We start from the raw sequence: 15,150 nt of genomic DNA on the forward strand, positions 1-15,150 counted from the left end.
CTATAGTCCAGGCTGCAGTGTGGTGGCATGATCTTGGCTCACTGCAACCTCTGCCTCCCAGGTTCAAGCAAGTCTCCTGCCTCAGCCTCCTGAGTACCTGGTATTACAGGCACCTGCCACCATATCCAGCTAATTTTTGTGTTTTTAATAGAGACAGGGTTTCACCGTGTTGGCCAGGCTGTCTTGAAATCCTGACCTCAGGTGATCTGCCCAGCCTCAGCCTCTCAAAGTGCTGGGATTACAGGCTTGAGCCACTGCACCCGGCCGTCTCATTTATTTTTTCAGTAGGAACAGGACAAGACGAAGATCTCTGTCCACTCCTTTAATTGCTTCTCATCTTCACTCCTGGTGGAAGGAGGCTTTGGGGGTAATTGTACATTGAAATTTTGCTGTGAGAGGCCATCCACATTAGCAGGAGAAAGGCTTGCCTTCCTTCTAGATTTTCGTTCCTCAATATGTGGTCCCTGGACCAGCACCCGCAGCATCAGCCTGGGAGCTGGTTAGAAATGTGAATTCTCAGGCCCCTTCCAGGTCCACTCAATCAGAATTTGCATTTTCCTAGGAGTACCTGTGTGATGCCAGTGCAATCTTTTTTTTTTTTTTTTTTTTTTTTTGACATATGGTCTCACTCTATCACCCAGGCTGGAATGCAGTGTTATGATTATAACTCACTGCAGCCTGGAACTCCTGAGCTCAAGCAATCCTCCCCACTCAGCCTCCTGAGTTGCTGGGACTATAGGCACACACCACCATACCTGGCTAATTTTTTTCTAAAGTTTTTGTAGAAAAGGGGTCAGGCTGATATCAAACTACTGGCCTCAAGCAATCCTCCAGTCTCAGCCTCCCAAAGTACTGGGATTACAAGAATGAGCCACTGTGCCCTGCTGCGTGTGCATACTAAAAGGTGAGAAGTACTGGTCTAGGTACTCCTCAGTAAAACCTGGGGCCCCATCAGGATGGAGCTGGAACAGTCTCTGAGACTTGGATCTCCATGGGAAATGCAGAATGGGGCTGGGATGCTGTGGGGGAGACCAAGGAGGGAGGCAGGAAAGAAAGACTGAGTGAGGTCGAGCGGGAAGGAGCCAAGCAGCAACCTGGGGTTGATTACACCAAGATGGAAGATGGATTTGGCCTCTTTCTCTGCCTTTAAACATGTTTGTGATTGGCTGTAACACTGGGTTTTTCATGGCCACAGCCTGTGCCCACATAGCCTTCCAGATACTTCACAGCATAGTGACAGGGGAGAGACCTAGTTAGACAAACATAGGACTTTATTAATAGCAACCAACTTCTTACGTATTGAAGATGACAGCGGATCCCCACTAAACTTGGGTACGTCTCATGAAAGAAAGGATAGAATAAGAGAGAAGAAAGAAGAAAAGAAAGAAAGGAGTAAGGAAGGAAGGATATTCTGGAAAGGCACAAAACAGGTAGGAGCCTTTGAGGGCAAGGACTGTGTCATTCACTTTTTCTTTTTGAGACACAGTCTTACTCTGTCACCCAGGCTGGAGTACAGTGGTGCAATCTCAGCTCACTGCAACCCCTGCCTCCCAGGCTCGGGCAATTCTCCTCCTGCCTCAGCCTCCTGAGTAGCTGGGATTACAGGCATCCACCACCACGCCTGGCTAATTTTTGCACTTTTAGTAGAGATGGGGTTTCACCATTATGGCCAGGCTGGTCTCGAACTCCTGACCTCAGGTGATCCTCCCACCTTGGCCTCCCAAAGTGCTGGGATTACAGGCATGAGCCATCACGCCAGGCCACATCTTTTTATTCATTCATTCATTTATTCAACAACATCACACAAGGAGACAACACGTGAACAAAGTCCCTGCTTTCCTGGTGCCTTCAGTCTACTGGAAACAGTTTTATAAAATTAACGGTAATAATGTGTTGTGTTGTCTGGAATATGAGGGATAATAACAAGATGCTGTTAAGTATGCATGATGAAGAGGACTTAGCCCAGTTTGGGACGGGGAAGGATTTATGCATTCATGGGCCTGGGGACACAAAGGAGGCCTGCAGCACAGTGGGAAAGAGGAAGAGGAGGGCCCTGGATCTGCGCCATCCTCCAACATGGCAGCCGCTGCCCACACACGGCTACTGAGCACTGGAAATGCAGCTGGTCCTAACCGAGCTGTGCCATCAAAATACACTCTGAAATTCAAAGACTCCAGATATTAAAAGAAAAAAGAATGTAAAGCATCACAATGATTTTATGTTTTTACATATTGAAATGACAGTATTTTGAACATACAGGGTTAAATAAGATATACAGATGCTCCTCAACTTACTATGGCATTATGACTCAGTAAACCCCTTATAAGTTGAAAATGTTGTAAGTAAAAAATGCACTTAATATATCTAGACTACTGAACACCATAGCTCAGCCCAGCCTGCCTTCAGCATGCTCAGAACGCTTACATTAGCCTACAGTTAGGCAAAATCATCTAACACAAAGCCTGTTTTATTTATATTTTATTTTATTTTATTTTATTTTATTTTATTTTATTTTTGAGACAGAGCCTCATTCTGTCACCCAGGTTGGAGTGCAGTGGCACGATCTTGGCTCACTGCAAACTTGTACCTCCCAGGTTCAAGCGATTCTCCTGCTTCAGCCTCTTGAGTAGCTGGGACTACAGACATGCACCGCCATGCCCAGCTAATTCTTACATTTTTCATAGAGATGTGGTTTCACCATGTTGGCCAGGCTGGTCTCGAACTCCTGACCTCAAGTTATCTGCCCATCTTGGGATTACAGGCGTGAGCCAACACACCTGGCCACAACACCTGTTTTATAATAAAGTGTTGATTATCTCTCATACTGCATATTTCCAGCCTGGGAAAATATTACATTGCAATGGTTTTGCACCATTGTAAAGCCAAAAAATCGTAAGTTGAACCATCGTAAGTTTGGAATTATTATTTAAATTAATTTTATCTATTTCTTTATAGGTTTTAAATGTAATTATTAGAATTTTTTTGAGACTCTGTTGCCCAGGCTGGAGTACAATGGCACAATCTCTGCTCATTGCAACCTCCGCCTCCCAGAATTTTCTCTCTCAAGTGATTCTCCTGCCTCAGCCTCTTGAGTAGCTGGGATTACAAGTGTGAGCCACCACACCCTGCTAATTTTTGTGTTTTTAGTAGAGATGGGGTTTCACCATGTTAGCCAGGCTGGTCTCAAATGCCTGACCTCAGGTGAGCCGCCCGCCTTGTTATCTCAAAGTGCTGGGATTACAGGCATGAGCCACAGCCTCTGGCCAGAAATTTTTAAATGACGTACATGGCACATGTTGTTCCTAGTGGGCAGCACTGACCTCAAAAGACTGAGGTGCAGGAGTCCATATTCCAGCACCATTGTTTGCCAGTTAAGGCACCTTGAGCAAATTAGCTTAGCCACACTAAGCCTCAGTGCTGTCCTTTGTAAATAATCATATCTAGCATTTATTGTGTAGCTTGCATGTGTTAAGCACATATAGCAATGTATCCAATCTTTACGAGGTCCAATGAGGTAGGTACTACAATTACCTCCATTTTGCAGCTGGAGAAACGGAGGCTCAGGAAGATATAATTCACCAAAGCCACAGCCCCAGGAAGTGGGGGTAGGTATAATTGAACCCAAGTAGTCTGGCTCCCAACACTCTATTACAAAATCACTATACTGCCATGAACACAGCAATAGTACCTGTTGCACGGGATTGCCACGGAGAATTTCACTGAGGCAATGATGTATGCAAAGCCCTTAGTATTGCACCAGACACCATATCAGTAAGCTCCATAGTGATAGTTGATATTATTTAACAAAGGACTGTTTACTAAAAAAAGAAAAAAAAAGATTGTCAAATGATGCTATGCAAAGCACTGACCTGCTTTGGTGGGAGTTACACATTAAGGCACTGTATCAATTATCCATTGATGCATAACCAATGATCCCAAAGCCTGGTAACATAAAACAACAAACATGTATTATCTCACAGTTCCTGTGCCTCAGAAATTCAGGAGCAGCTTAACTGGGTGGTTCTGGCTTGGGTTTTCTCATGAGGTGGCGGTCATGATGTCACACAGGGTTGCAGTCATCTGGAGGCTTGACTGAGACTGGGACATCCACTTCTAAGATGACTCATTCACATAGTTGTGGGAAGGAGGCTTCTGATCATTACCATGTGGTCCCCTCCACTGAGCTGCTTGAGTATCCACACAACATGGCAGCCAACTGCCCCCAGAGCCAGTGATCCAAGAGAGAACAAGATAGAAGCCACAGTGTCTCTTATCACCTAGCTTTGGAAGTCTCATTCTGCCATTTCTGCAATATCCTATTGTGGTTACACAAATCAGCCCTATTCAATATGGGAGAAGACTACACAAGAGCACTAATGCCAAGAGTCAGGGGTCACTGGGGTCATCTTGGAGGCTGGCTACTTGTCACTGATACATCTATGTAGCTTAATTTAGCTCCTGCTTTCCTTTCTAGGAAAACACACTTCTGGAATTTCAAAAGACCAGGTGCCTAAGAGCCCAGGACAGAAACCTGATTCAAACCTTCCTTTTAAAAGGATGATTTGTTGGTTTTATTAGTTCATGTAGCTGAGGAAAACAAACGTGGAAAAATAATAATATCTGACATTTACTGAGCACATATTACATGCTAAGCACATGCTTCAACTCACCTAATCCTTATGAAGACCTTATGAGGTACGTGCTGAACGTAAAGCAGGAAGCAATCCAGGGATCTGAAAGCACTGGTAACTTCTTTATTCATTTCAGCTTCTGTCCCAGTGCTGATCTTCTCTCAGCCTCCTCCAGGTGGCAGGTACACAGTCATCATTAACTCAGTGGCCATGGCCTGAGAGTTGCTGATGCAAAGGGAAAGAAATGGTTTCTCTTGCCTAGTTTCAGTTGTGAAATCCCAAGGAAAACTTCTGATTGGCTCAGCTTCCGTCATATGTTCATTACTCGGCCAACCATAACCGCCAGAGGGAGTGACAGGAAGTGGCAATTCCTTGGAGAAACTAGGGGTGATTCTATCATAAAAAGGGGTGGGGGAGAGTAGATCAGGCAGACACAACCACTGAAGGAGGACAGTACAGGAGATTTACAGGAAGAAGATCTGTGAAGAGGTTTGGGAGGAGTTAAGAAGGGAAAGCAATCAGTCATTTTTCCAAAGGCCAGTCTGCAGGGCTGGGACTGAGCACAGGCTGAAATCAAGGTTGGACCATCTCTCAGCCCTTCTCAAGCCCTCCAGGCCTAGCAGTCTCCATCTGATCCCATATTGGAAATGGGCGTGGAAGATGCCACACCTTCTCAAGCTTTCCCTAGGAAAAGGAGTGGGTGAACTGGCCTGAAGAATCTGAGGTCAGACCCAAAGTAGCCCCTCACTGGCAGGAAGGTTCTTTTTGGTCTCACTTTTTATCTTAAACGCATCAGAGTTTGCATCACACTCCAGGATACTTTACTGTGTGTCTTGTTATAAAGGTAGTTTATTCTGTAAAGACCTTTAAATAAAATGGTTAATTCAGGGCCTATATTCACTCTGTGGCCTTGGTAGCTGCTGGGATGCTGCTGTGTACCACAGAGCTCTTGGTGCCCTGATTCAAGAAGCTTGGACACATATGGTTGGCAAATCCAGACCCCAATGGCATAGAGTGCGGCAAAGGGCAGAAGGATGGCATTGATGTGGGATACTCCCAGGGGATTCATACTTTGCCCAAAGCCAGCTTGACATTCCCCCTTCTCTTCATTGAGCCTCCATCCCTGTTCTTCATTCACACTTGAACCGGAACTGGGGAGGGGGTGCATCTTGCCGAGAGACTATCCTGGTGCTAAGTACATCCCAGGACCCAGTGTTAATAAGCACTCAATAGATATTCACCAAATGCATTGCTGCTTTAGAATTCAGCAATAAAGTTAGATGTTTCCTAAAAATGTCTTTTAGGTCTTTATGAAAATCACTTTGGAAATATATCATAAAATAAGAAAAAATCATCAACTACAATCATAAAAAATAATAATTTTGTAAAAATATTCGAATAATTATCAAATATTGTAACTGTTTATATATAATTATAAAATTTAGCAATTATAAAAGACAGTAAGGGTTGTCCTTTGTTCAGTTTTTCCATGTAACAGACTTGGCATTGTGTTTTCCTATACGAGGTCAGTTTGAGAGTAAGGTTTGAAAACAGCAGTCACTCTATTTTTTATTGTCCTATATCCTCTCCTTGCCACAACTCAGTGCCCTAAATATATATGCAGCTCCTCCTGACCCCCACCCAAATATTAAGTCACCGTCGACTAGCCTTTTGGGAGGCCAAGGCAGGCGGATCACCTGAGCTCAGGAGTTGGAGACCAGCCTGGGCAACAAAGTGAAACCCCATCTCTACTAAAACACAAAAAAATTAGCCGGGCATAGTGGTGCATGCCTGCAGTCCCAGCTACTTAGGAGGCTGAGGCAGAATAGCTTGACCTGGGAGGTGGAGGTTGCAGTGAGCCGAGATCTCACCACTGCACTCCAGTCTAGGAGGCAGAGCAAGACTTGTCTCAGAAAAAAAAAAAAACAAAACAGGCACAATTGAGACTATGGGGTCAGCCAGCAAGGATGGGACTGGGGTACCCTGACGTACACTCTCACTGATTCTCCTAAGATGCTCTTTTTTTGCCTACACAATGGTCAGGCCAGGAGGTCTCCACACCAGGCTCTGTTCTTCTGGCGGGCCCCTGACCTTTTGTGTCCTGGAATACAGCAGAGAGCAGGATGGCATGGCCCTGCTGGAAACAGCACTTGGGAAAAGGCCACAGACTCAACTGCTTGCTCCACAGTACACACGAGGGCCACTGCCAAAAATATAATTACCCAGAAATGTGGAACTGAGACAATGCAGCAGAGGAGACTGAGCAGGGACAGTAGGGGAGGGACAGAGAGGCTGAAGGAAGTAGGGCTGGTTCTGAGGGACAGACAGAGTCCCTCTCAGTGGCCCAGTGAGCTGTGGCTGGGGAATAAGAGGCCCCAGGCACCAGGGAAGATGGATCTGCAAACTAGAAACTTCTAAGGAAGTTGACTTGACTCTCTAACCTTTCTGGAAAGAGAAGCCCTTTCCATCCTGCAAAATTGTGAATGGTCACTTTGTAATGGAAGAATCAGGCCATCTTCCCTAAAGAGAAGCAGAGGAGGAACCCACGCAGCTCTCCTCTGCCCACTCCGTGTTAGGCAAAACTAATCTCCCTGCTCCTCAGAGGGGATGGGAACAAAAGGTGGGCTACAAGCTCATCTGTGGAGAAACTATAGAGGAATATTCGCTGAGATCTTTGACCCAGAGGCTTTAGTGCAACTGCTAAGCTCATTTCAGGTTACGTGACACTCTTGTGCCAGTCCTCACTGGTGTGATAGTTACAGAAAAGCTGGCATTCGTCTTTGCTCTAATAATGCCCCCATCAACGTACAATCTATAATAAATGATTATTAATGACAAGTTGTGGGGCACTTCTGAATTGCTATGACTATCTCCAACCCTGAGAATGTGTCCTAACACACACCAATGCATAGATGTGACATTGGAAATATTTAGTGACTGGGGCCTCAACTGCATCAGAACCAGCAACCAACCAGCAATCAGAACCAAAGGGACAAGGTTCTGAGACATTATCCTGTGCCTGGCATTGACAGGTTGGTTTATGAGTCATGGGAATCTCCAGGAGGTCCCAGGGAAGCGCCAGAGCAGAAGAGGGGACACTTGGGGATTTCAGGGCAGTGCTATTTACCAATTGACATGGAACTATTTCTTTATTTTTAAAACAGAGAGGCCAGACGCAGTGGCTCACGCCTGTAATCCCAGTACTTTGGGAGGCCGAGGCAAGCAGATCACTTGAGGTCAGGAGTTTGAGACCAGCCGGGCCAACATGGTGAAACCCTGTCTTACTGAAAACACAAAAATTAGCTGGGTGTGGTAGCACTCACCTATAATCCCAGCTACTAGGGAGGCTGAGGTAGGAGAATCACTTAAGCCTGGGAGACAGGTTGCGGTGAGCTGAGATCTTGCCACTGCACTCCAGTCTGGGAGGCAGAGCAAGACTCTGTCTTAAAAAAATAAATAAATAAAAATAAAAATAAATTTAAAAAAATAAAAACAGAGCCAACTGAATATCCACATATGAAACCATGAAGTTGCATCCCTTCCTCATACCATATGCAAAAATTAACTTAAAACGTACCATAGACTTAATGATAAGAGCTAAAGCTATAAAATCCTTAGAAGAAAATATAGATATAAATGTTTGCAACCTTGGACCAAGGAAAGCCTTCTTAGACACCAAAAACACAAGAAACCTGGGAAGAAATAGATCAAAATACAAAACTTGTATGCAAAGGATGGCACCAAGAAAGTAGAAAGATAACCAACGGAATGAAGGAGAATATTGGCAAGTTATATATCTGATAAGGGAATCATATCTTGAATACAGAAAGAACTACTACAGCCCAGAAATAAAAAACAAACAAATATGAAAATGGCAAAGGATCTCAATAGACATTTCTCCAAAGATAATATACAAATGGCCAAGAAACACGTAAAAAGATGTCCAACAATGTTAGCCATTAGAGAAATGCAAATCAAAACCACAATAAGATACTACTTTGCACCCGCTAGGATGGCTATAATTTTTAAAATGAAAAATAATAGCGTTGGCAAGAATATGGAGAAATTGTCACCCTCATACAATATTGATGGGAATGCAAAATAATATAATGCCTTTGAAAAGCAGTTTGACAGTTACTAAAAAAAATTAAGCAGTTTTCTTATGACCCAGAAATTCCACTTCTACGTATATATCCAAATGAATAAAAATGTGTCCATATAAAAAAACTTGTACATAAATATTTATAGCAGCATTATTCATAATAACCAAAAATGGAAACAACTCATATGTTTATCAACTGATGAACAGATAAGCAATGTTGGTATAGCCATCCAGTGGAGTGCTATTTAACCATAAAAAGGAATGAAGCACCAATACATACTCCAGCATGAGTGAACTCTGAAACCATGCTAAGTGAAAGAAGCCAGTTGCAAAAGATCACATATTATATGATGCTGTTTATGTGAAATGTCCAGAATAGGCAAATCCATAGAGACAGAAAAAAGATTAGTGGTTGCCTAGGGTCACAGGGACTGGGAAGAAATGAGGGTGACTGCTAATGGGTACATAGTTTCTTTTTAGAGTGATGAAAATGTTCTAATATTGACTGTACTGATGGTTATACAACTCTGTGAATATACTACATGCTGTAGAACTGTGCACTTTAAATGGGTGAATTGCATAATATGTGAATTCTATCCCTGGAAAGTCATTAGACGTGCCACATTGGCCAATACACAAACATGCTGTTTAAAAATGCAGACATGGGTGTGCATGAGTGCATGCACAAATACACCCCAAGCAGACACAAACATGAGAAGAAGAAATTGAGAGAAACTGATCAATACGAATGACTGTGAATATTTTTTACAAGGGTGGCCACAAAGAGTGAATTCTTGCTGCATAGTTTTGGCATAGGAGGTCCTGCTGAAAATACATATAATTTTACCTCCTCAAAAGAATAAGAAGCTTTTGTGCCCTCAAATAATTATGTTCTGGAACTTTCTTATTTGGGCAGTTTCTAGGAGTTGTACCTGTATCCCTATTATTACAGAAATAGGACTCCCAATGGTAATATTTGAAGAGACATCTACATGAAGCTTATAAAGTCCTGGTGCTGTTTCCCCCTCAGAAAGAACACAGTCTCCCTGCCATACTAGCAAACTGCTTCTGCCTAACACCAACTGATGAGAGGCAGTGGAAGAAGATGCTCTCTGGGAAATTACAATGCAATGATTCAGTTCCATGTCTGGGAAAGATGGAGGCCTTGTAGCTCACACCCAGGCCACGGCAGGGAGCCCTGAGTTATACACTGTGTGGGGACATGAGGAAAGGCTATTTGCCAAGCAGAATACATCCATGTCTTTCTCAGAGGGGCCTCCAAAGCAACAAATGCACTCACTGATTAAATGCAATTCCAGGGCAGATGAGTTTGGGTTCAGGAAAACAATGTGGCCTGCTCGATGACTCATCTTTTGTGCTGCTGCACACTGTCACCACACTTGACTGTGCTGCCACTACTGATATCTGACACTTGTTGAGCACAATGATAAATACTTACACGCTTATCTCATTTCATCCTCAGAACCACTCAATGAGGTCAATGCCATCATCACGACCACTTTGCAGGTGGAGAACTGAGGTCCAAGGGGCCAGATTAAGTTTTGAACCCAGGTCTGCCTGACACTATTGCCAAGTCATCTGCACTTGTGCTTCAAAAGCAGGAGCTCTGAACACAGGCTTACAAACCAAGAGGGGAGGAACGGCAGAGGAAGGGAGAAGCTTGTTCTTTGTTTTCTTTGGTCATGGCATTGAATTATTGTTGAAATTCTCGAGAGGCAACATTTCTGAATATAAGAAGCATATGAGAGAAATATCCTCATCCAAGACACAGGAAGAAAAGAAATTGGAGAAATTATACTGAAAAAACAAAATCTCTCTGCACATATTTAGGGAAGACAGAAGGAGCAGGGCCAAGTGAGGAAGTTAAGACTACAGAGATGCCAATCAAAGACTGGTCCAGGTCCTCTTACCTTAGTTCATGCCACAACACAGACAGAAACCCCTCACCTCATGTTCCAGCAGCAACCAAAAGGTCCTCCTATGAAGGGCACTGCCTCCTTCTCTTTTCCTTCTCCCTGCACTCCATTCAGGGATCCTACCCATAGATGAATGAGAACAGGTTTAGAAAACACATTTGCCCACTGTAGATGTAACCTGAAGTTTCTCAGTAGATCCACACTGAGCCACGGGGAGAAGTCTGTGGGACAAGAAGGAGAACATCAGCTGGGTGCAGTGGCTCACACCTGTAATCCCAGTACTTTGGGAGGCTGAAGCAGGAGGATGACTTGAAGCTGGGAGTTTGAAACCAGTCTGGTCAACATAGCAAGATCCCATCTCTACAAAAGAAAAAATCTAAAAATTATCCAGGCATGGTAGCATGTACCAGTAGTCTCAGCTATTCAAAAGGCTGAGTCAGGAGGATCACTTGAGCCCAGGAGTTTGAGGCTGCAGTGAGCTGTGATTGCACCTCTGCACTCCAGCCTGGGCAACAGAGCAAGACCCTGTCAAAAAAAAAAGAAAAGAAGAAGAAGAAGAAAAGAAGAAGAAGAAGAAGAAGAACATTGACTGGGGCCAGAAGGAGTAGCTGAAGTTTCAGCACCAAGTCTAATGGGCCACCACTTTGGTTTCCTTCTTTATTTATTTATTTATTTATTTTTATTATTTTTTTTGAAACGGAGTCTCGCTCTGTTGCCCGGGCTGGAGTGCAGTGGCCGGATCTCAGCTCACTGCAAGCTATGCCTCCCAGGTTTACACCATTCTCCTGCCTCAGCCTCCCGAGTAGCTGGGACTACAGGCGCCCGCCACCTCGCCCAGCTAGTTTTTTGTATTTTTTAGTAGAGACGGGGTTTCACCATGTTAGCCAGAATGGTCTCGATCTCCTGACCTCGTGATCCGCCCATCTCGGCCTCCCAAAGTGCTGGGATTACAGGCTTGAGCCACCGCGCCCAGCCTCCTTCTTTTATTACAGTTTTTTATTTTGACATAATTTCAGATCTACAGAAAAGCTGCAAGAATTGTAAAAATAATTTCTAGGATGCCCCAATTTAAAGACACAGACTGGCAAATTAGATAGAGTCACGACCCATCAATGTGCTGTATTCAGGAGACCCATCTCATGTGCAAAGACACACATAGGCTCAAAATAAAGGGATGGAAGAATATTCATCAAGCAAATGGAAAGTGAAAAAAAGCAGGAGTTGCAATCCTAATCTCTAATAAAACAGACTTTAAACCAACAAAGATCAAAAGAGACAAAGAAGGGCGTTACATAATGGTAAAGAGATTAATGCAGCAAGAAGAGCTATCTATCCTAAATACATATGCACCCAATACAGGAGCACCCAGATTCATAAAGCAAGTTCTTAGAGATCCACAAAGAGACTAGACTCCCACACAATAATAGTGGGAGACTTTAACACCCCACTGTCAATATTACACAGATCAACAAGACAGAAAATTAACAGGGATATTCAGGACTTGAACTCAGCTCTGGACCAAGTGGACCTAATAGACATCTACAGAACTCTCCACCCCAAATCAAGAGAATATACATTCTTCTCAGCACCTCATTACACTTATTTTAAAATTGACCACATAATTCGAAGCAAAACACTCCTCAGCAAGCGCAAAAGAATGGAGATCATTACAGTCTCTCAGGCCACAGTGCAATCAAAGTAGAACTCAGGATTAAGAAATTCACTCAAAACCTTACAACTACAGAGAAACTGAACAACCTGCTTCTGAATGACTACTGGGTAAATAAAGAAATGAAGGCAGAAATAAAGATGTTCTTTGAAAGCAATGAGAACAAAGACACAATGTACCAGAATCTCTGGGACACATTTAAAGCAGTGTGTAGAGGGAAATTTATAGCACTAAATGCTCACAAGAGAAAGCAGGAAAGATCTAAAATTAATTGACACCCTAATATCAAAAATAAAAGAACTAGAGAAGCAACAGCAAACAAATTCAAAAACTAGCAGAACACATGAAATAATTAAGATCAGAGCAGAACTGAAGGAGATGGAGACACAAAAAACCCTTCAAAAAATTCATGAATCTAGGAGCTGTTTTTTTGAAAAAAATAAACAAAATAGATAGACTGCTAGCCAGACCAATAAAGAAGAAAAGAGAGAAGAATCAAATAGATGCAATAAAAAAAAGATATAGGGGATATCACCACTGACTCCACAGAAAAACAAACTACCATCAGAGAATACTACAAACACCTCTGTGCAAATACACTAGAAAATATAGAAAAAATGGATAAATTCCTGGACACATACACCCTCCCAAGTCTAAGCCAGGAAGAAGCTGAATCCCTGAATAAACCAATAACAAGTTCTGAAATTGAGGCAGTAATCAACAGCCTACCAACCAAAAAAAGTCCAGGACCAGATAGATTCACAGCCGAATTCTACCAGAGGTACAAGAGGAGCTGGTACTATTCCTTCTGAAACTATCCCAAGCAATAGAGAAAGAGCGAATCCTCGCTAATTCATTTTATGAAGCCAGCGTCAACCTGATACCAAAACTTGGCAGAGACACAACAAAAAAAGGAAATTTCAGATCAATATCCCTGATGAACATCAATACCAAAATCCTCAATAAAATCCTGGCAAACTGAATCCAGCAGCACATCAAAAAGCTTATCCATCACAATCAAGTCGGCTTCATCCCTGGGATGCAAGGCTGGTTCAACATACGCAGATCAATAAATACAATCCATCACATAAACAGAACCAATGACAAGAACCACATGATTATCTCAATAGATGCAGAAAAGGCCTTTGATAAAATTCAATACCTCTTCATGCTAAAAACTCTCAATAAACTAGGTATCAATGGAACATATCTCAAAATAATAAGAACTATTTATGACAAACCCACAGCCAATATCATGCTGAATGAGCAAAAACTAGAAGCATTCCCTTTGAAAACTGGCATAAGACAAGGATATCCTCTCTCACCACTCCTATTGAACATAGTATTGGAAGTTCTGGCCAGGGCAATCAGGCAAGAGAGCAATAAAGTGTATTCGCATAGGAAGAGAGGAAGTCAAATAGTCTCTGTTTGCAGGTGACATGATTGTATATTTAGAAAACCCCATCATCGCAGCCCAAAATCTCCTTAAGCTGATAAGCAACTTCAGCAAAGTCTCAGGATACAAAATCAATGTACAAAAATCACAAGCATTCCTATACACCAATAACAGACAAACAGAGAACCAAATCATGAGTGAACTCCCACTCACAATTGCTACTAAGAGAGTAAAATACTTAAGAATCCAGCTTACAAGGGATGTGAAGGACCTCTTCAGGGAGGACTACAAACCACTGCTCAAGGAAATAAGAGAGGACACAAACAAATGGGAAAACATTCTATGCTCATGGATAGGAAGAATCAATATCATGAAAATGGCCATACTGCCCAAAGTAATTTATAGATTCAATGCTATCCCCATCAAACTACCACTGAATTGGAAAAAACTACTTTAAAGTTCATATGGAACCAAAAAAGAGCCCACATAGCCAAGATAATCCTGGGCAAGAAGAACAAAGCTGGAGGCATTATGCTACCTGACTTCAAACTATACTACAAGGCTACAGTAACCAAAACAGCATGGTACTGGTAGCAAAACAGATATATAGACCAATGGAACAGAACAGAGGCCTCAGAAATAACACCACACATCTACAACCATCTGATCTTTGACAAACCTGACACACACAAGCAATGAGGAAAAGACTCCCTATTTAATAAATGGTGTTGGGAAAACCAGCTAGCCATATGCAGAAAACTGAAACTGGATCCCTTCCTTATACCTTATACAAAAATCAACTCAAGACGGATCAAAGACTTAAACGTAAGACCTAGGACCATAAAAATCCTAGAAGAAAATCTGGGCAATACCATTCAGGACACAAACAACCCCATCAAAAAAAAAATGGGCAAAGGATCTGAACAGACACTTCTCAAAAGAAGACATTTATGCAACCAATAGAAATATGAAAAAATGCTCATCATCACTGGTCATTAGAGAAATGCAAATCAAAAGCACCATGAGATACCATCTCATGCCAATTAGAATGGTAATCATTAAAAAGTCAGGAAACAACAGATGCTGGAGAAGTTGTGGAAAAATAGGAGCACTTTTATACTGTTGGATGGAGTGTAAATTAGTTCAACCATTGTGGAAGACAGTGTGGTGATTCCTAAAGGATCTAGAACTAGAAATACCATTTGACCCAACAATCCCATTACTGGGCATATACCCAAAGGATTATAAATCATTCTATGATAAAGATACATCCACACGTAGGTTTACTACAGCACTATTCACAATAGCAAACACTTGGAACCAACCCAAATGCCCAACAATGATAGACTGGATTAAGAAAATGTGGCACATATACACCATGGAATACTATGCAGCCATAAAAAAGGATGAGTTCA

The 15,150-nt window shown here is 42.5% G+C and overlaps 1 long non-coding RNA gene across 1 annotated transcript in view; it reads left to right on the forward strand.

The window, feature by feature from the left end:
* Window positions 1-4,993: 4,993 nt before the first annotated feature.
* LOC105514929 overlaps window positions 4,994-15,150 on the forward strand; it is a 27,018-nt gene continuing 16,861 nt past the window's right edge. The window contains exon 1 of the long non-coding RNA XR_001002237.1: window positions 4,994-5,355. This is a non-coding gene — a long non-coding RNA (uncharacterized LOC105514929). The remainder of the gene's footprint in view (window positions 5,356-15,150) is intronic.

Source organism: Colobus angolensis, unplaced genomic scaffold, assembly GCF_000951035.1.
Source record: "Colobus angolensis palliatus isolate OR3802 unplaced genomic scaffold, Cang.pa_1.0 Scaffold251, whole genome shotgun sequence".
Taxonomy (NCBI): domain Eukaryota; kingdom Metazoa; phylum Chordata; class Mammalia; order Primates; family Cercopithecidae; genus Colobus; species Colobus angolensis.